Source organism: Natrix helvetica, assembly GCF_964273705.1.
Source record: "Natrix helvetica genome assembly, chromosome: 5".
NCBI classification, from domain to species: domain Eukaryota; kingdom Metazoa; phylum Chordata; class Lepidosauria; order Squamata; family Natricidae; genus Natrix; species Natrix helvetica.
This window is the reverse complement of record NC_138551.1, coordinates 15,233,249-15,257,730: the sequence shown is the minus strand read 5'-3', so window position 1 is coordinate 15,257,730 and position 24,482 is coordinate 15,233,249.

Here is a 24,482-nt window from a genome sequence, read left to right as displayed (position 1 = left end):
TAAACTATCTAGACCAGGGGAGTCAAACTCACATAACCACAGCAGTGTCACTTGACATATCACAACTTTTCCCCCTTCGCTAAAATGGGTGTGGCCAGCGTATCATGCATCCAGCCCACGGGGCATGAGTTTGTCAGCCTTGATTAAGACTTGTCTGATACTCTTGTTTGCTATCATTTTCTTTATCATTTTGGATGATGAAATGATTTATTAAACACGTATGTGCCTGCAGTGTGTAGGGTTTTCAGCTTCACTCTGCCTAGCTGGTTGTGATTTGGAAACTAAATTAAAATGGCCTCTTCTTTTCTGATACTGGAAAAAGTTCTAAGCTCATTCAAAAAGCTTTTCCCTGAACTGATGCTGCCAACTTTATTCTTTTGTTTTATATTTTTATATTATTACTGTGGGTTTTGCTTAATGTTGCATATTATTATTGTTTCTACTTAAGACTGACAGGTTATTAGACTACTAGATTATTTGAACTATTGCTTATTCTTTGGTGGGCAATGGTAGGATTCAAATAATTTAACAACTAGTTGTCTGCCCTAACGATTATTTCCAACAACCAAACTGCTCAGAAAATTAACAACCGGTTCTCCCAAAGTGGTGAGAACTGGCACCACTAGACATACAATTAATTAGTCAATAATATCTAAAAAAAGAAACTTTTAAAAAGCAGCTCAACAAGGAAATAGAACAAATCTACATTAATTGATGATAAGGCCCAGTACTCTTCAACATCTTCATCAATGATTTGCATGAGGGATGAGGGGATAAATGGGGAACTCATCAAATTTGCAGATGACACCAAGCTGACAGGAGTAGCCAACACTCCAGAAGATAGGCTTAAGATACAGAAGGATCTTGACAAACTTGAACATTGGGCACTATCTAATAAAATGAAATTCAATGGTGAAAAGAGTAAGGTTCTACATTTAGGCAACAAAAACGGAATGCACAGATACAGTATAGATCCGTGATGGTGAACCTATGGCACGCGTGCCACAAGTGGCACGCGGAGCCATTTGTCAGGGCACGCAAGGCACTGCCCTGTCAGCTGGCCAGCGTGCATGCGCGCGCTGGCCAGCTGAGTTCACCTTTTTAAAAGCTATTTTTCGCCTTCCCCAGGCTCCAAAGGCTTTATAGGAGCCTGGGGAGGGTGAAAAGAGCCTCCCCCGCCCCCACCCAGAGGCTTCAGGGACCGTCCCTGAAGCCTTCAGAACACTTAAAACCACCCTCCGAGCAAACCGGAAGTGACTTCCGGGTTGCTCGGAGGGTCATTTTAAGCATTCTGAAGGCTTCAGGGACCGTCCGAGGCTTCCCTGATGCCTTCGGAGCGCTTACAACGACCCTCCGAGCAACCCGGAAGTTCCGGTTTGCTCGGAGGGTGGTTTTAAGTGCTCCGAAGGCTTCAGGGACCATCCGAGGCTTCCCTGATGCCTTCGGAGTGCTTAAAACGATCCTCCGAGCAACCCTGAAGTCGGAAGGTGGTTTTAAGCGCTCCGAAGGCTTCAGGGACTGTCCGAGGCTTCCTTGATGCCTTCAGAGCGCTTAAAATGACCCTCTGAGCAACCCGGAAGTCGCTTCCAGTTTGCTCAGAGGGTGGTTTTAAGCGCTCCAAAGGCTTCAGGAAAGCCTCCGGACAGTCCCTGGAGCCTCCGGAGGGCCTCCGGGGGGTCGGGGGAGGCTCTTTTTACCCTCCTCAGGCTCCTATAAAGCCCCTGGAGCCTGGGGAGGGCAAAAAAAATGTAAAAAGGGGGGGGTCGCACGTTGTGCGCGCATGCACAGTGGGGGGTGGTCGCGCGTTGCATTATGGGTGTGGCACGCCCGCACTCGACCCCCCTGCGCTCCCCCCACTTGTGGCATGCGAGCCAAAAAAGGTTCACCATCACTGGTATAGATGATACCTTGCTCAATAGTAGTAACTGTGAAAGGGATCTTGGAGTCCTAGTGGACAACCATTTAAATATGAGCCAGCAGTGTGCAGCAGTTGCCAAAAAAGCCAACACAGTTCTAGGCTGCATAAATAAAGGGATAAAATCAAGATCACATGAAGTGTTAACACCACTTTATAATGCCTTGGTAAGGCCACACTTGGAATACTGCATTCAGTTTTGGTTGCCATGATGTAGAAAAGATGTGGAGACTCTAGAAAGAGTGCAGAGAAGAGCAACAAAGATGATTAGGGGACTGGAGACTAAAACATATGAAGAACGGTTGCAGGAACTGGGTATGTTTAGCTTAAGAGAAAGAAGGACTAGGGGAGACATGATAACAGTGTTCCAATATCTCAGGGGTTGCCACAAAGAAGAGGGAGTCAAACTATTCTCCAAGGCTCCTGAGGGCAGGATAAGAAGCAATGGATGGAAACTAATCAAGGAGAGAAGCAACTTAGAACTGAGGAGAAATTTCCTGACAGTTAGAACAATTAATCAGTGGAACAGCTTGCCTCCAGAAGTTCTGAATGCCCCAACACTGGAAGTCTTTAAGAAGATGTTGGATAGCCATCTGTCTGAAACGGTATAGGGTTTCCTGCCTAGGCAGGGGGTTGGACTAGAAGACCTCCAAGGTTCCTTCCAACTCTACCATTGTATTGTATTGTATAATTCTTTGAGATAAATTTGGAATAGATTTAGTGAGTGGCCAGATTTTTCCATTTTAGTACTTAGCTTCTGATATCTTTCTTCATATCAATGAATTATTGTTTGTTTGCTAGGAATGTATGCTGTTCTGGTCATCAAGGACTCACTTCTCATAACCATTCAATTCAAGGATTTTTAGAAAACACCCTTTCATAGGACTCTTTAAGGATTGTGTGTTTTAAGTCCAACAAAGACATTTTTGTTAATGTATTCCCTGCCTGGTGTACAATGTTTTCATGGTTACTAACAATACTTTTATTTAGCATTAACAAGGTAAAGATTCTTCTGAAAATTTATTTCTCCTTTAACAAAAAGCTACAGGCCTTCTCACTTGAAAGTGATGTTTCTCCCATGTTTACAATGGATACGATTATTTTCATAGAAGAATTGGGGTAAAATTATAATGGGTGTTCCATAGAGTAAAGACTTACTCTTGGGTATACTCAAAGCTAATCCTCCCTGCCTTGCAAAGCAACACACACTATATTGCCAAAAGTATTCGCTCACCTGCCTTTACTCGCATATAAACTTACTGTAAGTGACATCCCATTCCTAATCCATAGGGTTCAATATGATGTCGGTCCACCCTTTGCAGCTATAACAGCTTCAACTCTCCTGGGAAGGCTGTCCACAAGGTTCAGGAGTGTGTTTATGCATTTGCACATTTGTGAGGTCACACACTGACCTTGGACGAGCTTACGTGGCCTACCACTTCGTGGCTGAGTTGCTGTCATTCCCAAACACTTCCACGTTCTTATAATACAGCTGACAGTTGACTGTGGAATATTTAGGTGCGAGGAAATTTCACGACTGGATTTGTTGCACAGGTGGCATCCTATCACAGTTCCACGCTGGAATTCACTGAGCTCCGGAGAGCGACCCATTCTTTCACCAATGTTTGTACAAACAGTCTGCATGCCTAGGTACTTGATTTTATACACCTGTGGCCATGGAGGTGATTGGAACACCTGATTCTGATTATTTGGATGGGTGAGCGAATATTTTTGGCAACATAGTGGATATTAAGTAGATTAGTAATGCACACTAGAACTGTTAGCCAAAAAAAAAGCCCAATGGATCCTCAAATCAATTCAAGGATTTGTTTTGAAAAATCGATTGGGGAATTGAATTGAATTACCGTTGAATTAAACCTCTGAACCGACGTTTCACACATACGTTTATCACCTGACTGTTTTATTCACAATAGAAGCAATACTACACTTTTATCAAGGCCATCAAACACTTGTAGAAATGGTATGAATCTCTGATGCTGGCATACATCCTGGCACATGCAGTCTATTTCATTTCTAGCCATTGCTCAGGGTGAAGGATCTTGAATTGCTTAGCTGGACTCCTGAGAAATCAGAACATATGATCTGACATGACCTTCACTTTTACTAAATGGTAGCTTGCTGCTATACAATATGCAGCTTCTAGAACTGCATTCAGAGCAATAAATCACCCTCTCATAAGATATTTAAACAGCAACTATGCATCAGTAAACCGTTATAGATTAATTTACATTCTATCATGTTGAAAATATATCTAGTGACCTTAAAAATGAATTTTCATGCATGGTTCAGTAGACCAAAGAAATCTCAGGACTGATACAATCTATTACGCCAATGCATATTTAGGGAGTTAAAAATGAAGATTATTGACTTGGTTATTGATGCAAAAAAAGCCATTAAAGCCTATCAGGTAATTAAATGCCCTCCCATAAAGAACCTATCTACAAAATGCAATCTAAATTTATAGACATGATCAAAATTAATGATCTCTCTGGAACCATTAGATCAGTTCTCAGGTACATTTTTATTGTTGTATTTTTATTTATTCCCTTCCATTTTCAGAGAGCGATAATAAGAAACTCAGGGATTTTGTAATACAATACAAATCATCTGCCTTCTGACTGCAATGTTTAATAGTGCACATAAAATAGCCAAGCTTGTCTTTTCCATTTCCTTCTCCATCTTTCATTTGTATCTAAACATAAAGTAGAGTTCTCCATTTCAATATTCCAAATGTTATAATTAGATTAATAACCCCACTTGAATCATGTGAAGGGTTTCTTCCACGGGTGAAATCAACTTACATTTGTTACTGGTTTGGTAGCAATGTGAGCATGTGCAGGACCTTCCGCGCATGCACAGAGCATCAAAATGGGACGAGACTGCTACCAAGCGTACCTGGAAAGGTAAGCATAACAGTGAGGTGGGAGATCCGCTGTGCCAGGAAATTTAAATTAGCTAGAAAGCGGGAAATCCTAGCTTTCTAGCTAATACAATACAATACAATACAATACAATACAATACAATACAATACAATACAATACAATACAATACAATACAATAGCAGAGTTGTAAGGGACCTTGGAGGTCTTCTAGTCCAACCCCCTGCCTAGGCAGGAAACCCTATACCGTTTCAGACAAATGACTATCCAACATCCCCTTAAAGACTTCCAGTGTTGGGGCATTCACAACTTCTGGAGGCAAGCTGTTCCACTGATTAATTGTTCTCACTGTCAGGAAGTTTCTCCTCAGTTCTAAGTTGCTTCTCTCCTTGATTAGTTTCCACTCATTGCTTCTTGTTCTACCCTCAGGTGCTTTGGAGAATAGTTTGACTCCATCTTCTTTGTGGCAACCCCTGAGATATTGGAACACTGCTATCATGTCTCCCCTAGTCCTTCTTTCTATTAAAGTAGACATACCCAGTTCCTGCAACTGTTCTTCATATAAATTGTGCATCACAGCTGATTGCCGGAAAAACCAGTTCGCCCGAACCGGTAGCATTTTTTTTTACTACCAGTTCAGGCAAACCAGTAGCACAGCCTCACCACTGTCATCATGAAAGGAAAAGAAAATGTAAAAGGAAAGAGGCGAGAGTGGAGCTAGTTGCTGCCTCACCATGGATGACTCTGCTTAACTATTTAAAAAAGCCTCTAAAAAGCGCCCTCTACTATGAGGCAGGAGAACTGCATGCCTCATCTAGTCTGACTTTAGGCGTTTTATGATCACTCAAGCAGAGTTAAGCAATGATTAAAAGCCTAAAAATTCCTGATGTAGGTGAGGCATGCAGTTCTCCTGCCTCATAGTAGAGGGCGCTCGTTTGGGCGGGGCTTCTTCAGGGGACCCGCGGCAAGAGCAGAGTTGAAATCTTCTCTGAAACAGTTGGAAAAGGTACGTGTGGGTTGGAGGGAGGGGGAGGAATTCAAACTTCATCCTCCTGGTGTGGGGCTTTGGGCAAAGGCTGGAAGGAAGGGTTAGGGTTTGATTGCAGGCAGAGCCATGTTGCCTTTTCAAACCTGTAATCAGTGAAGCTGAGGCTGGGGGAAAGTATGTGTAATCCAATCCAACTTCTGTGTGTGTTTGTGTGTGTGTGTGTGTGTGTTTGAGAGGGGGGAGGGAGGGAGAGAGGGAGGAAGGAGAGGAAGGGAGAAGAAAAAGAAAAAGAAAGAAGAAAAACAAATGCTGTTGCTTTAAATCGGAACTGAGCATGCCTGGCTGTGGAATTCTGGGAGTTGAAGTGTGGAATTCTGGGAGTTGAAGTCCACAAGTCTAAAAATATTTGAAACCCACCACTGGGTCAGTGCCTCACCAGCCATAAACCTCACCACACGTAACTGGAAAGGTCTATGGAGATTCTCAGTCATCCAGGTCATGGTTGGTCCCAAATGTGCTTTTTCAAGAGGCAACTGAACTTTCTTTGTTTTTGTTTGAAGATGTTTCGCTTCCCATCCAAGAAGCTTTATCAGTTTCATTTAGTTCAATTCAGTTCTTCAGTTCCAATATTGGAACAATATTGGAAATGTAAATGAGGACTGGTTGATAATCCTAACTGTGACTCTGGGACCATCCCACAAACATTACATCATATTGTGACAGAAAGCCCCCCCCCATGTGAAACACATCACTCAAGAGCATGGCTGCCCCACGGCTAAATGATCTAGATATCTGGCCATAGATTTAGCTACTCCAGTAACTTCTCATGCATAATTAAATTTTGTTCGTAATTTTATTCATCACCTGTGCTATGTGTTTGTAAAATGGTTCACTGCTATGATGTTCTGTATTTTGATACACATTTTGTATGCCGTTTTTTGTGAGCTTTATGCATTAATGCTGTATCCTCTTACGTGGTACAAAATAATACTCATATCATTTTGGGGATTGAAGGACTTGTTTGGTCATTGAGTGATCTGCTAGAGAATCACACTGCAAAGTGTGGGTGATCAGGTCAAAAAGGTGAGCACAACTGGAACAAAAACTACCATTAATTGAATAATTAATTAATTAATTAATTAATGCAGGAGATATGATTATGCCCAAGAATGGAAGGCTGAGTCAACCTTGAGCCTGGTGAGATTTGAACTGCCAAACTGCAATCAGCCGGCAGTCAGCAGAAATAGTCTGCACTGCGCCAGTTAGATATCATATAATTACAATTATCTATTGTAATTGAAAGAACAACTTCCAGCAGTTGAAATATAAAATAAAACTGATCAAATTTGCAACACAAGTCCCCAAAATACTAATTAAAAAAAAAAAACCACCCAATAAGCAACTTTTGGAATCTAATCTCAACAGCAGCAACTAAATAATTTTCTGAGCAAAAAGCAACTGGAGCTGAGTTTCACTATGGCACTTTCAAAAGCCAGTAGCATGAAGGACACTTTTACCATATTACATGTAATTTCTCCTGGAAATGTGCTACCATATCACTAAATCTCCTTTCTCAACTCCTCCATCAACCTATTGTTTCCTTGCTAGTTAATTTTTATCAATACCTTTTCCTACTGTTGGAAGCCTTTCTGGAATCTCCTTCATTTATTTCCTTGCTCCAAAGCCCGCTTGATTTCTATGTGCATGTCCAACTGCATCCAATGCTTCACCTCTTTCCAGTCAAGTGATCCATTCCTGCTCCAAGCATTTGTATCTTCTCGATCTCTCCACTCTTTTTTCTCTTCCAGATCCTCCATTCTTGGATAACAACCAGTACCCAAGCTATGGATGTCTCTCCTGATTTCCTATATTCTAATAAACTAATGCAGCATGCAACAGTCCTACCTTATTACTACAACTTAAGATCCCTGTTCCCCCAAAAAATTTACAAATCCCCCCCAATCTACTCAAGACTTAGGAAGAACATGGGGATAGACCTTTTTCCTCAGGAATTCAGGCACTTAGAAAGAAAGAAAAAAAGAAAGAAAGAAAGAAAGAAAGAAAGAAAGAAAGAAAGAAAGAAAGAAAAAGGGCAATCATTCTTAAGTCCCAAAGGTACCTTTTCAAAAGACAAGTTCACTTACTTTGTTTTTTCCTTGAAGACATTTCACTTCTCATCCAAAAAGCTTCTTCACTTCTTCAGAACTGAAAAAGATTCATTTCTCCAGTCAGAACTGAAGAAGCTTCTTGCGTGAAAAGCAAAATGTCTTCAAGAGAAAAACTAAGGAAGTCCAATTGTCCTTTGAAAAGGCCACATTGGACAATCATCACCTGGATGATTGAGAATCTCCATAGACAAATCATTCTTGAGATATAGTGTACAATATAGTTTTCTATTTATATGTGTATTAAGCCCGTAATATAAATATTCTTAATGTCTCAACAACCTGTATTTGTATGCATGTCCTTGTAGTCAGGGATTATGCAAATTTGCTTTACTGTGGATATTGAGAAAACTATTCTAATATTCTATGTGTGAAAAGGAGTAGTTGTAATGTATTATTAGTCCTATAAATTATTACATTTTTCTTCTATTCACAAGTTTGTTCTTTTTAGTGCAAACTTGTCTTTGCCCCAATGAAGAAAATAACAATTATCTGTTTAGTTGGAATTATTGGGGAGCAACCATTCCTATTGGGAGGAGGTGAATTAGCCTAGATTTGCTATTAAATACAAGAGGGTCAGATCGGACATCTCCCTGCCCCGCTCCCCAATGTGTTTGAGCTTTATCTGGTCTTTCCCAAGTAAAAGCTGCCAATCTGGAGAAATTCCTGTATCACAGGCAGACAACAATAAAGTAGCTAGTTTGTACTCTACTCATATTAGTCTGGTCGTTCACACAGGACAGGAATGCTTGAAAAAAGCACCCCAAAAAGGCAGGAAAAATACAGAAAACAACTTTTAACTAACTTAATGGAAAATAGTACTAATGAGTGAGGACAAAATCAGGAAATAAGAACAAAATGACAGCAATTGGGCCATTACACCATTATGACCAGAGTGGAACAATTAATAATAAATGAAGTAGAACATTTTGATGCTGCAAATTATACAAGCATCCGAATAAAGATGGCTACAGTCCAAACTGAAAATCAATTTCAAAAACCAATTAAAAGAGAAAACTGATTAAGTATTCAGGACATGCAAATTTGTCTTAATTTTCTGAATTGATTCAAAATGTTCAATTGGTTGAGTTCAGGCTTCCAAATTAATTTGGACTTCAAAATTCAAAACAATAAAATAAAAAAGGTGAATATATTTGACTTAGGTGATGAATCAATACAGAAAACATACAAAGTCATTCGAATATCTGAACTGGATCTGAATCTTTCTCCATTAAATTGGAGGCATCCAATTCAATTTGTTGCCATGCATCACTTTGGAGATCTGATATAAAAGTTTGAATGAGTAGCTGAATCTATCAAATCTATCTGATAGATCTGAATCTAGCAAATCTCCTTCATATCAAATGTTGGAATCAAGTATTCCTTCCATTGTACTAAGTACAGAAACTCACATTTTGGTGACTCGTAAGGCATCCTGCCTCTGAGAACTATTATTACATTCTATCCGAACTTCTATCTGACCAGGGTGGCTCAGCTAGGGCTATCAGTCCTGTTAAGTAATTAAGCTCCCCGTTAGAAGAGCGAGTATGCAGAGAAGCGTAGTAAGAGACTACAAACCAGCATACAGAGACACTGAATAGTATAAAAATATAGTAGTTTACTATGTAGAAATATAGAGGTATTCAGAGTCCGGTTAACAGTCCAAGTCATACACGCTTCAGTCAGTCAGTTATCAATATTCTCAGTTTAACCCACAAAATAGCAAACAGTTGCAAACCACAATACCTCACCATACACCAACCAGCTTCTAACAAACAGAGAGAGAGAGATCTAACAACCATTCTATCTCCCTCTTATGGCTGCTTGAGGTAACAAACCAATTAATTTCTTAAGCATTTAAAGTAACAGTAACATAATTATAGCTTAATATACATTGGCAAGCCAAGCCTAGGGTTACATCCCTAACAAGTTCTACTTTCTTTCTTCCATCTAGTGGTTGTCCTGGATTTTTGTATCTGAGATCTGGCAGCCCTAATTCAGTAGAACCTAACCAAGTATGGTTAATTATATAACCAAAGACACATGACATTGTTTCCCATAGAAATCAAATGTGGGTAAGACAGAAAATTCTGGAAATATTTCCACATAGATAGGAGGATAGCTAAATAGATAGATAGATAGATAGATAGATAGATAGATAGATGGATGGATGGATGGATGGATGGATGGATGGATAGATGATAGATAGATAGATAGATAGATAGATAGATAGATAGATAGATAGATAGATAGATAGCTTCGCTCGCACAGACCACCTCTGGCATGTGCAGGACCTTCCACGCATATGCAGAGCGTCAAAAACGGACATGATGATGTTCAGACAGGTGGGTGGAGCTTGCTACCGAGTGCGCCTGCAAAGGTAGGTGAACAGCGAGGGGACACACACAAGAAATCCTGCTTTCTAACTAATATAAATCATGTGTCACAGCTGATAATCATAAATACCAGTTTGCACAAACCAGTAGCATTTTTTTCCCTACCGATTCGCCCGAGCCGGTAGCATTTTTAATACAGGTTTGTGTGAACCGGTCCAAACTGATTGCATTTCACCCCTAGTTTGAAGCCAGATGTGGTGCAATTTAAAAAGTTATCAGAACCTTTCCAACTATTGAGATAATGTTCACTAAAATTAAAGTTTAATGAACCTGACATGCACACTCCATGCACTTTGTTAAAAATTCAATGAAAATATATATGATTATTGCAATGTGAAAACTTCCATAGTTTAACATGTTTAATAATTTGTCAATAACACAGGACTTAACAATGATCTCTCCTAACTTATCAGAGTTGCAAATTTCATGCCATCCTCCAATTTGTCCTCAAGGCAAGTGCTCATTTAGCTGCCCCAATTTGGCTGAATTTTGAAAAGCCTAAAAATAATAATTCATGTAACAACAAGCATGTTGAGTATGTACTTTGCCATATTTTTAACTTTGACTCAGGATATCACACTCTGACATGTGTTTTCCATTAGCAAACAAAAGTAAAAGCAATGAATTAATGGAGTTAAAACAAGTCTTACCTCAAGAAATATTCAAAAGGCAGCTCTCCAACCTTGGAAATATGTAGCTGCTTTAAAGAGTTGCCATGTTCTTTACTCTAAATATGCAGCTGTTCTAAAGAGTTGCCATGTTCTTTACATTAAATATGCAGCTGTTCTAAAGAGTTGCCATGTTCTTTACTCTAAATATGCAGCTGCTTTAAAGAGTTGCCATGTTCTTTGCTCTAAATAAGCAGCTGCTTTAAAGAGTTGCCATGTTCTTTACTCTAAATATGCAGCTGCTTTAAAGAGTTGCTATGTACTTTAAATAATCCAAAGTAACTTTTTGGCTTTAAATTCTAAGAATACCGCAGTTCCATTGTGAGCCACCTTGTTCCATACTCATACTCATGGAAGGAATCTAGGGCCATCATCTCAATCTAGTTACCTATATTTACTCAGTGTGAGGACCCAACCAACAGAATTCATCCTTCTACTTTGAAAAATATTCCATTAATGACACCTCGTTCTTACCAACAAGGCATTTGTAACAATTTGCAATGGAAATGTATTATTTGTTATTTCATATATATCTTAGGGTTCCCATAGGAGATCAAGGCAGTGAAGATATGGGTCTCCATCCATTTATCTATTCAACAAAAACCCTATGAGATGGTTGGACCCAGTTCTAGTCCAATGTTTTGATCAGTACACCACATTTTTCCAGATTAAAAAAAAAACAATTTTTGGAAAATTATTGGCAAGACATTTCAAAATACCTATCTGAATAATTTTTAGAGTTTCATTTTAGGAGAAATATAAGAGTTTGTAAAACACTCCTCTAATTTTTGTTTGTTTATTTATTTGTTTGTTTATTATGAATTTTATTTGCTGTCCCCCGACATTAGAACCACCTCGGACTTCCGCTCCTTCCGTCAAAAATTGAAGACTCACCTGTTCCGACTAGCTGGCCTGGCATGATTATAAATGTTACATCTATGAACTCCTGGTAGTATATTCTCATCTGGTTATTTTAAGGGTAATGTTTTAGTTTTAATTGTTTTTAGGGCTTTTAGCCTCATATTTATTCTTCTGTATAGGACTCTTAATTTTAACCTCCTCCACATACATACATATATTTATAGCCCTATTTATATTTGTATTTTATCTGTGATTTATTGTGGACTGTACACCGCCCCGAGTCCCTTTTTGGGAGAGGGGGCGGTTTAGAAATGTGAATAAATAATAATAATAATAAATAATGTCCAACAACACTGGGTGACTTGCAACATAAAAAAACATTTAAAAACATTAAAATTGTCAATTATAAAATAACACAGCTGTTAAAACCATTAACACAAAATGGCAAACGAGGAGGCCGGACATGGGGGTGCAGGAGGTGGGATTAGGTTTTAATAAGTCAACCATCTCCAGTGTGAAACTCTCCCATTGGGTCCTGAAACCATCTGGTAGAGCAGATCTTAAAACCCTTATGAAAAATCAGGAGGGTGGGAGCAGTGGTGAAATTCAAAAATTTTCCCTACTGGTTCTATGGGCGGTCAGTGACTGGGTGGGCATGGTTTGATGGTCATGTGACTGGCAGGCAACAAGCAGGAACCGCACAGTCCCAGAAAGCTCAAAAACCAACTATCACATTTTACACAAAAATAACGCAAAAGCTACACAACTAACTCCCACACAATGCAAAAGCAGCTGGACTTCACACACACAAAAAGGTTCCAAGGATCGCACACAGCTGATTGTCACAGCCGATCATCAGAACCTTTTTTTAAACTTTTTTTTAGCGCTGTAGTAAAAAAAAAAAGCTTTAAAAAAGTTTCTAAAAGTTCCAACGATCAGTTGTGCTGAGGCAGGTTGTCCCAAGGTGATTTGGCCGTTACAAATTGGCTATGGCAAGTTGGTCATGGTGTGTGTATGTGTGTGTTGTGAATGTGTGTATGTATGTGTTGGATGTTTTCCCAAGCCTTCAAATTTATCTCCAAATTTCTCAGTTTTGGATCATGCAAAAATCTCATTCTTTATCTTTCCATGTATCTTGGAGTTAATATGAAATATACTAATATGTGAATGCGGTTGTCTTTCTTGGCTTTTTCCTTACAGGAAATTAAGTATCTCTACAATTCTGTCCCACTACTATTATTCCCAAATGACAGAATTTTGCAAAACCTATGTTACACAATCTGTTACTCAAAAGAAGGGGGAAATGTTCTGACTGAGGCTTCCTTGTCCCGACAAAAAACCCTTTTATTAATTTACAGTGAATTCTGCTCATTCACAGCCAGCAAAGTCTTTCAAGGGAGGATTTACAGTCAGAGACCTTATCTGGCTTGGAGAGATGCCAGGCCGATATCTGCAAGACTTGGCAAGGAGTCTTGGAGAGTCCCGAACCAATTAGTGAACTAATTGTCTCCTGTAAATTCCACTCCCCTTTCTCTCTTCTTTTATTTCCTATAGGAGGGGCCATTCATCATCTAGCCTTACTCCCAAGTTGCCCCCTGTATTTAGTTGTTCCCTTCATCTGGCAATTCTGCACATGCACACACTGGGAACAGGCTCCAACTGTTTGTCTGCCTCACTGATGTCTGACTCTGAAGGCAGCTGTTAAATGGCATACAGCTCTTGGCCCTCTCTCTGCCTCCAACACAGAGCCCTCATCAGAGCCTTTCCCAGACTCCAGGACTGGCCCATGGTTCTCCCCAACCTCCTCACTGTCCGAATCTGCTACCAGCTCCACTGGCCGCTGGCAGCCACAACAGGGAAAATTCCCACAGAGATATAATGATTTATCCCAGAAAGAGACAACCTGCAACCCTCAGCATGCTTTGGTCTAGCACCCAAGCAGAAACAATGAAGAAATTTGGATGTATTCCTTCCTGGACTTTAAGATCTGGGAAAGATGAAAAAAGATGAAACTTCTCAGATGAGGAAAAAAAATCTCTCCCATGAAAAATTGTGTAGGGTTGTGCTTTAATAAATAAACAGCAATGAGGGTGGGTGGGTATATTCTGCAGAAATCATAATACGAGGAGATAACAAGTCCTCCAGGGAAATAATTGCTGCAGAGTGGGGTGCTACAGCATTTCAAATTGCTCAGCATCTAGGAATTAAGTTACACATGTTCATGGTAGTTAATGCCGCTAGATAAACAGGCAGTCAAGGAGCACTGCTAATTTTGCTCTGCGTGATTCTGGTATGTTTTCAGGGAGGGATGAGCTTATTATCATAAAGATTCAATAGCCAAGCTAACATCAAAATAGATTGTATGGGATGATGTTTCCTCAGAGCCAGCCTGGCATTGTTCATCAGTAATTCATTCAGTTTGTGTTGTATTCCTCGGGGCTTGCTCGCTATTGTTTCCCCAGGGTGCATGAAAAACCTAGATGCAAATGTTATTTAGGAAGCTGGAAGATGCCTTATTAATTTCAGAGACTCAACATGCCAGAATCAGCTGGTGTTCCTAACTACATTTTATACGAAATGTAACAGACACCGTTAGCAAAGGGGCTCATAACAGCCTCAAGAGAGAACAGTGTATTGTGTTATATTAGCCTGGAAACCAATAAAAAGAAAGGATTGAATGGGCTTTTGACATAAATCTTGGTGTGAATTCTTGGGAGCGATGGAGAAGAGAGAGAAATGGTTTTTATGAATGTAAGATAGAGATATTGTACTGGAGAGTCTTTAGTGACTGTTTAGTTATCAGCAGTGGAACTGGAGAGAAAGCTCACAAAGACATTAAGAAAGACGGGCAATGTCAGGCATGCCTCCTTTAATAGCCAAGAAAGAAAAACCTCAACTCCACGTTAATAGAGATAAAGTACTTTTACTAGATATGAAGTGAAAACAGCTAAAAGGAAAGCAAGATCTGAGCCAGAAAGGCGGGAACAAATACATATCAAACATTTACCTAGCACCCTCCCACCAATTCCCCAACCCAGTGTCCAATCTGCAACTCCCTAAGGCCGTGATGGCGAACCTATGGCACGCGTGCCACAAGTGGCATGCAGAGCCATTTGTCAGGGCACGCGAGGCGTTGCCCTGTCAGCTGGCCAGCGCTCATGCTGGCCAGCTGACTTCACCTTTTTAAAAGCTATTTTTCGCCTTCCCCAGGCTCCAGAGGCTTTATAGGAGCCTGGGGAGGGCGAAAAGAGCCTCCCCCGGGCCCCCGGAGGCTTCAGGGACAGTCCCTGAAGCCTTCAGAATGCTTAAAACCACCCTCCGAGCAAACCGGAAGTGACTTCCGGGTTGCTCGGAGCATCGTTTTAAGCGCTCTGAAGGCTTCAGGGACCGTCCGAGGCTTCCCTGATGCCTTCGGAGTGCTTAAAACGACCCTCCGAGCAACCTGGAAGTCACTTCCAGTTTGCTCGGAGGGTGGTTTTCAGTGCTCCAAAGGCTTCAGGCAAGCCTCCGGACAGTCCCTGAAGCCTCCGGAGGGCCTCCGGGGAGTCGGGGGAGGTTTTTTTTGCCCTCCCCAGGCTCCTATAAAGCCCCTGGAGCCTGGGGAGGGCAAAAAAATGTAAAAATGGGGGGGGCACGCGTTGTGCGCTCATGCGCACTGGGGGGTCGTGCGTTGCATTATGGGTGCGGCACACCCGGACTCGACCCCCCTGCACTCCCCCCACTTGTGGCACGCGAGCCAAAAAAGGTTCGCCATCCCTTCCCTAAGGTGTTATGTGGGGTGCATCTTCAAAGAGGCTCATTAAGTTTGTATGTGAGACGGTTGGCCTTGACCAAGTCCAAACATCAGCCACCAGCATGCACAGAAGATGGTGAGAACAAGACTCCTCCAGTGCAATATTATTTCCTTCCCCAATACCATCTCCCCCCCCCCCCGGTTCCTATGGCAGCCAATAGTAAGCAAGCGTAGCAAAGCAGCCATAAGCAAGTAACCAAAACAAAGGCTGAAGGCTCATGCCCAAGTTTCAAATTCATGCTATGTCAGAGTTTGTTGCAGAAAAATCAAATCTAGAAATCCACATACAGATAACTGATTCAGCTGGATTCATTAACTTCTTTATATACATAAGAATAGACGAATAAATGTACAATACCAACAGGTGGTTCTTCCAAGTAAACACAAGGCAAGAGAGTTACAGGCAAACACAAGCAGTTAGTTTCATTTCAGCAGACAAGCCCAGACAGACTGCTAGTTTACTTCTCAGAGCAGCAGACTGCTTAAGTTTCTGTTTCAATTCTCTGCACAGACTCAGATCTGTTTAAGCTCCCATTGGCTGACTTAGTTGCTATGCCTATTCATTGGCTAACCTTGTTCCCATGTCTCTCCCAGTCATGAATATTTTAACATGCTCTCTACAATATTCCTCTCTTATAATTCCCTCAAAATATGTAGGTAAACATGTCCTTTAGCATAAACAAGGTAAAGACCAAGGTAGTACAGTAGTTTAAAAATAATTTTGAAAAGATACTTGCAAATATGCAGGAAGGATTGAAAATCACCTGTTTACAATTCTTTAAAGCAGCTATGTACATTCCAAGGATTACATGGCTGTCCTCTGCAGGTAACTCTTAATATATCCATGCATGTGATATCAGAAATGCTAATACTTTCTGCTTAATTCTGAGAATATCATAATTTGATAGCAATAGCACTTAAGTGTATATTGTTGTTGTTGTTGTTGTTGTTGTTGTTAGTTGCAAAGTCATGTCTGACCCATCGCGACCCCATGGACAACATTCCTCCAGGTCTTCCTGTCTCTACCATCCTCTGAAGTCCATTTAAGCTCACGCTTACTGCTTCAGTGACTCCATCCAGCCACCTCATTCTCTGTTGTCCCTTTCTTCTTTTGCTCTCAATCTTTCCCAGCATTAGGCTCTTCTCCAGTCCTTCCTTCTCATTAGGTGACCAGGGTATTTAATAAACTTATATACCACATCGGTATGTATACATGCGGAGCATGTAATTAAATGAACAGTGTTTTAGAGCCCTCAATAAGTGGTTTAAAGACTCAGCAGATGGCCCCCAACAATCTTATTAACCTCGGAAGGATGGAAAGCTGAGTCAACCTTGAGCCAGACAGGATCAAACTGCTGGCAGTGGGCAGAATTAGCCTGAAATACTGCATTATAACCACTGCATCACCACAGAGTATGCCATAGTGGAATACTCACATTTCAATTATTATCAATATTGACTAGAAACAATGTTTAGTTTGGGATATTTACCCTGGTCACCAAAATTCAGTTATATATTCAGTTTTATAACTGTAAGTGTAAAATAAAAATGAAAAAGATATTCATAGTCTTGTGAAAGATAAGGGAAATAGGACCACCATAACTGATTTCCTTTCCTGGATAAAGGACCTGAAGCAATGACCTTCACTAACAGAAAAAAAAAACTTTAAAAAAACCTAACACAGCCTATGGAATAAAAAATAGTTGTCCAGTACCCAAACATCCTTTTTTTATTGGTTGAGTAGTTCTGTATTCCTTACAAGCTTTAATGAGCCATAAGGAAAGCATAAGGATGGCACGTGCATCCAAATACATATCAATGTATTGTACTGTCAGACAAGATAGTCAATTTAAGGGTCAAAATTAAGGGGAAGAAATGAGTGAAATAAAATGGAGGTATAAACTCCCAAGGGATGTTTTCAAGATGTTCACATATATTAAACATATTTTAAGGGAGATTCTGTTTTTGGTCCAGCTAATCCAATCTATGTGGGGCTATCAAGCTATATTCCTCCGTTCTTCATTGCAAACTTTCTAGGGTTAGAAAAAGGGCTATGGGGATAACCAAGGGGAGAGGTATTTAGTGGGGACAGTTGTAGCTGGAGAAGGAAGAGGTAAATCTCCACCTCCACCTTTAATCATTTAAAGAGGAAAAAAAGCAATTAAAAATAAACTGCCAGAGATGCATTATTGCTAATTACTGCAAGTTGTTGATGTCGATCTGAATCTGGTCTGACGGAGGCTTCAGTGTTGCCACAATGGGGATGAGGGACAGGGGAGGGGGGAATAGAGATAGTTGGCGTTTTGTAGGCAAAACAAAATAGTTTCCCCCTGAGGACCGAGGACATTCCCACAGATGGATGAAGGGAAGAGGAGTGACGTTTCCAAGCAACCATACATCCATACATCCCTGCGGCCAATACGCTCACACAGGGAGGGACTTCTCCTGGTGCCGTCCACTAGGCAATGCCAGCGGGCGACACCGAGGAGTAGGGCCTTCTCTGTGATGGACCCAACCCTCTGGAATGACCTCCCCCCCGACATTAGAACCACTTCTGACCTCCGCTCCTTCCGGCAAAAACTGAAGACCCACCTGTTCCGATTAGCAGGCCTGGCATAATTCAACTGTCCCTCCTGGCAAATGTATTATATCTGGTTATTTTAGGGGCTTTTTAATTTACTGATTTGTTTTTAGGGGTTTGAATTTATTTTATATCTGCTTTGTACAGTTCTTTTAACTACATTTTAACCTCCTCCATGTCAATTGTCAACTATACATATTTTATTTAATTTTATTGTATCCTGTTATATTTTGTATGAACTGTACACCGCCCCGAGTCCCTTGCGGGAGAGGGGGCGGTCTAGAAGCATTAATATTATTATTATTATTATTATTATTATTATTATTATTATTATTATTATTATTATTATTATTATTATTATTATTATTATTATTATTATTAACCTTCGGCGTTTAGTCATACCAGCCACATGACCATGGAGACGTCTTGAGACAGCTCTTCAGCTTTGAAACGGAGATGAGCACTGCCCCCTAGAGTCAGAAACAACTAGCACATATGTACAAGGGGAACCTTTACCTTAAACAAGGATAGGTTCCTTCTGAAATACTTCCCATTCTTTTCCTCCACTTGTGGACTCAGCTGTCTCTTATCAGACCATTGCCTAGGCTGAATGTTGTCCTCTTGTCATTCCCACCTACCATCACAATTGCTTAGAGAGCCTGGTGAGAAGACCTTCAAAGTGCCATGGCCCTATGACTCCATGTGAACAGGAGGTTGGTATCCCTCTGTAACATTGGGAGCATGTGACGTACTGAGAAAGGTGTGATTTATCTTTCCCCAGAGAGTGGGCTAGAACTAACTGAGGTTGGAGACTTACTTTTTGAAATAACTTCTGCTTTTTATCGGTATTTGGTCTAAGGTCGTTAATCAACACCCAAGAATCCTGGATGAAAACATATGGTCTTTGAAATTTAATAAAGGGATTAGCAGAGTCTACCACTTAATATGCAGCTTCTGCCTTAGGAGTATAAATTAATAAGCATTAGGTCCTATCTAATGAGGAATTTCCCTTTTAAATCCTGTATGAATTATCAAAAAGAGCCTTGGCAGGATTTCAAAGACATTTTCTGACCTTCTAGTATTCTGGTTTGCATGAATTTTTAACAAGATGCTATATATCTCAAAAGTCTATTACAATTCATCTGCATCTGTTTTCTCCAGCCCCTCCCCCCAGCCCCTTCCCTCTCTTTAGTCAGAGCACTGAAGCAGAGAAAGGAAACACATCTATATAACAGCATGAGAATATTTAATTTATGCAAATGAAGGGGTTTAAAAAAAAAGAAAGGGAGGGAGGGAGGGGGGAGAAAGAGAAGAGGAATTATTCAAGTTAATAAAACCACACATGTTGCTTTTAAATATTAATAGCAGCCAGCGAGAGCCTGTATTTTTTGTGACATATTCATATATATACCAATCTACCAATCATGATACAACCACACAACCAATCACTCCAGTTACTGAAACAAAGCCAGCACTCCACACACCCACACACACCAAGATTTATAGAAAGACGGCAGCTCCGATCACACTTTAAGCCCAAAACCCAGCCTGAAGATGGCGAGTGGGACCTCGCTGAAACATTGCCAAGACAATCTCAATCTTACACGGGAAAAGACCCAAATACAACAAGACCAGCATGCCTACACCCGTGAAAATTTACGAAAACAAATACACACACACACACACACACACACACACACACACACATATAGCCAACAATGTGAAGTGGTCCAAAGATCGGTCTGAAACTGCATATTTTGCAGCACATTAGATGCGGAGCATGTAATTAAATGAACATGAGGATGGGTTTTCATTACTGCAAAGCATCTTTGGAAACCATGAAAGAGAACATCGGGCTAATGCTTCCTTTTTCACATTCTTCAAATATTTGTAAGATAGCAGTTGGAAAAAGCATTGGCTAATGCACATTTTTTTTTTTTTATTAAAAGAGTTTTGTACAAACAAATTTTCCCCCTTTTCACCCCCCCCCTCCATACAATATAAATCTCATACAAATGCTATACCCCCCCGCAAAAATTCACATTCAAATATTATACCAAACACTTTACCCCCTCCCCCCCCCCCATCTTAAAATAGATTACTCATAACCCCTCTCCTCCCAACAAAAACTATAGAGATTAGTCTTAAATTAATAATAACACATTGATCATTTTCTAAGCTAATTTAACATCTATAACTCTTAATATAAATTTCTCCTAGCCTAACAATGTTTCATTAGTCCCATCTTCTAATTTATTCATACATATATATTGCCCCACCCTCCACCCTAACCCTCCCCCACCTCCCGCACAAACCCACCCCCCTGACTTCCGCTGTATACCACTCTAATAATTCCAAACATCCCATATACTATTTACTCTGATCATCTACGGTCTAAACATTCTTACCTAAAGGCTAGATAATAACTCCTAGTCTGGTATTTATTCTGTATATAATCAATCCATTTTGCCCATTCCTGTGTGTAATCCTCCTGTTTCTGAGCTTTTAAGAAAGCTGAAATTTTTGCCATTTCTGCGAACCCCGCCACCTTCTGAATCCATTGATCAATTGTTGGCAAAAAATCTTTTTTCCAATGTTGCGCAATCAACAACCTAGCTGCTGTAACCATATACAAGGCCAATTTTGTTTCCCCTTTGGTAAAATCCTTAACTATACCCAATAAAAACATTTGTGGAGTGAATTGTATTCTTTTCTTAAATACATTCTGCATAACCCACCATATTTTTATCCAAAAAGCTTTAACCTTGTTGCAAGTCCACCATACATGAAAAAAGGTAGCATCTAGACACCCGCATCTCCAACATTTTGGTTGAACATTTGGGTACATGCATGATAATTTTTTAGGATCTAAATACCATCTGTAAAACATTTTATAAAAATTCTCCCTTAAATTCTGTGACTGTGTAAATTTAACATTCTGAACCCATATTTTTTCCCACGTTTCCAACATAACCACTTCCCCAAAATTCTGAGCCCATTTAATCATACAATCCTTAACCAATTCACTTTCTGAGTCTCTTTCTAACAGTACATTATATATTCTTTTAACTTGTTTTGGACCAGTCTCTTTTATCTGCTTAATCAGTTCCACTTCTTTATCCATAAAGCCGACCCTACGATCTTCTTCCCATCTCTTCTGAAGCTGTATGTAATGTAACCAATTTAAAGTAATTCCTTCTTCCAACAGCTGTTCCAAAGTTTTTAACTTCCATTCGCCCCCATCAGCAATAAGCACATCTTTATATAAACAACCCCCGAGTGACTTAATATTCATAATCCCCATGGTGTCTGCAAGATCCAACCAAAGCGGTATTTTATAATCCCAATTGGGCCGGTGCTTCTTCCATATTCTCATCAAGGCACTACGGAGAACATGGTTGTTGAACACTTTATCCACCCTGTCTTCATAAAAAAGATATGCATGCCATCCCAGAACAAGATCATGGCCTTCTATATTGAGCAATTCCATTTTTGTTTTCCCAAACCAATCTGCTACATGCGTTAATACCGCAGCTTCATAATACAATCGAAGGTTTGGGAGTCTAAGGCCACCTCTTTCACGTGTATCTTGCATAATCTTCATCTTTACTCTCGGTTTTTTCTCCTTCCAAACAAATTTATTTAATGTTGTTTGCCAATTTAACAAGGTTTTATCTGACTTGAGCACCGGAATCATCTGGAATAGAAAGATAAATCTAGGTAGAATGTTCATTTTAATTGCTGAGATCCTTCCAAGCAAAGACAATTGTAACTTTTTCCACGCTTCAAGATCTTTCTGTATCTTTTGCCACAACACTTCATAGTTATTTGAGAAAAGTTTTGTGTTTGATTCTGAAATTTGTATTCCTAAATATTTAACTTTAGAAACTATTTCAAAACCTGCTAAACTTACAAGTCTCTTTCTTTGAGTCTCTGTCATGTTTTTAACCATCATTTTCGTTTTGTTTTGATTTAGTCTAAACCCAGACACCATGCCAAATTCTATTATGATATTTTTCATCTGGATTATTGATTTCAAAGGATGTGAAAGGGTAACAACCAGATCATCGGCGAATGCTCTAGTTCTGTATTCCTTTTGCCTGATAGCTATGCCATCTAAGGATTTTGAGTCGCGAATTGCGTTCAACAAGACTTCCAAAGTTAAAATAAATAACAATGGGGATAATGGGCAACCTTGTCTTGTGCCTTTTTGTATCTCGAAAGTTGTTGACAAATTTCCATTAATAATAAGTTGTGCATTTTGTTGCTGATAAATTGCTCCAATCGCCTGCCGCAATCGTGGTCCCATATCCATCTTTTCCAAAGTCTTGGTTAGAAAGTTCCAATTCACTCGATCGAAGGCCTTCTCTGCATCCAAGAAAACCAGCACTGCAGAGATCTGCTTATTCTTATCAAGATAGTCAATTAAATCTATGAGTTGCCTTACATTCTCCTTCATATGTCTGCCTTCAATAAATCCTGCTTGATCATGATGAATAATCTCTTGAATAACCGGCATCAATCTGTTGGCTAATACTTTAGCAAATATTTTATAATCTGTGTTCAGAAGAGATATCGGCCTGTAATCCTCTGGTTTCTTAGGGCCCTCTTTATCTTTAGGTATCAATGAGATAAAAGCCGCTTTCCATGAGAGAGGTATTTTACCTCCTTGTTGTATATTACAAAATAGTTGTGTAAGATATTCAATCATTTCCAGTTGTAAAGTTTTATAATACATTGCAGTCAAACCATCAGTCCCTGGAGCCTTAGCTAATTTAAGTTGATTTATAACTAAAGTGATCTCATCAGCGGTTATAAGACGTTCCAAATTTGCCTTTTGAAGCACAGAAATTTTTGCAACCCTTTTTCCTTCCAAAAAATCATCTATTAACTTGTTCTGTATATTATCCTGTACATATAGCTTAGTATAATAGTCCACAAATGATTTTTTAATCAACTCTTGTTGATATACCATCTTCCCTCGAAACTCAATTTTATCAATAATTCTATCATTCATATTCCTTCTCAAAGTATATGCTAACCATCTACCAGGTTTATTAGCGTTGGCAAAGGTGTTATGTTTAGCAAATTGCAAATTGGTTGCTGTTTGTTCTGCTATAAGCATCTGAAATTGATCTTTCAACAGCTTTAGCGCCATCTGGAGCGCCTGGTCATTCGGGTTTATTATAAGCAGCTGTTCTTTACGTTTTATTTCATCTTCCAATTCCATTCTCCTTTTCTGTCTAATTTGTTTGTGTTTAAAGTTCATATGTATCAGGACCCCACGCATATAAGCTTTACTTGCATCCCAAACTATTTCAATGGGAGTGCCCTTATTCATATTAAAACTGAAAAATTCCTTCATGTGTTTTTTAAGTTCATCAACATTTTTTTCATATCTAAATAAATTTTCATTTACTCTCCAAGACCTTCTTGGCCTCATCCCTAATTCAATTTGTAACCACACCGGACTATGATCGCTAAGTGACCTGGCGAAAATCTTGGATTTCTTGGCTTTAGGAAGTAGATCCGGTGTTAACAAAAAGAAATCAATCCTTGAAAAGGATTTATGTCTATCTGAGTAGAAAGAAAAATCCATCTCATTTAGATGTTGTGTCCTCCAAACATCTTTTAATTTCAAATCGTCTTGTAAATCAAAAAAAGCCTTTGGTAATTTGGTAGTGAATTTCGTCTTTGTACTCTTGTCTATCTTTGGAGAAATCACTCCATTCCAGTCTCCCATTATTAGAATACTCTTAAAGTTCCAGTCTAAAATTTTTAAATGGAGCATCTTATAAAAACTTTCTTGGCATTGGTTAGGAGCATATATTCCTAGCACCAAAATGGAACCGAAGTCTGTATCAAATTGAATTGCTATATATCTACCAGCGTCATCTGCCTCTATAACTTTAGTTGAAAATCTTTTATTTATATATATCACCACACCATTTTTCTTTACCAAATCAGAGGCAGCATAAAATGTTCCCAGTTTTGAATTCACTAAGTACTTCTGGTCTTGCAGCCTAATATGAGTCTCTTGAAGGCAAACAACATCATTATTAAATTGCTTCAAATAATAAAATATTTTTTTCCTTTTTTGTGGAGAGTTCATTCCATTCACGTTCCAAGATAATAGCTTAAGCATCTTTAGATCTGGTCTGAAGCGCTGAGAGCATTTGCTGAAGATCTCTCTCCACAAAACCAATCTCCAGCCC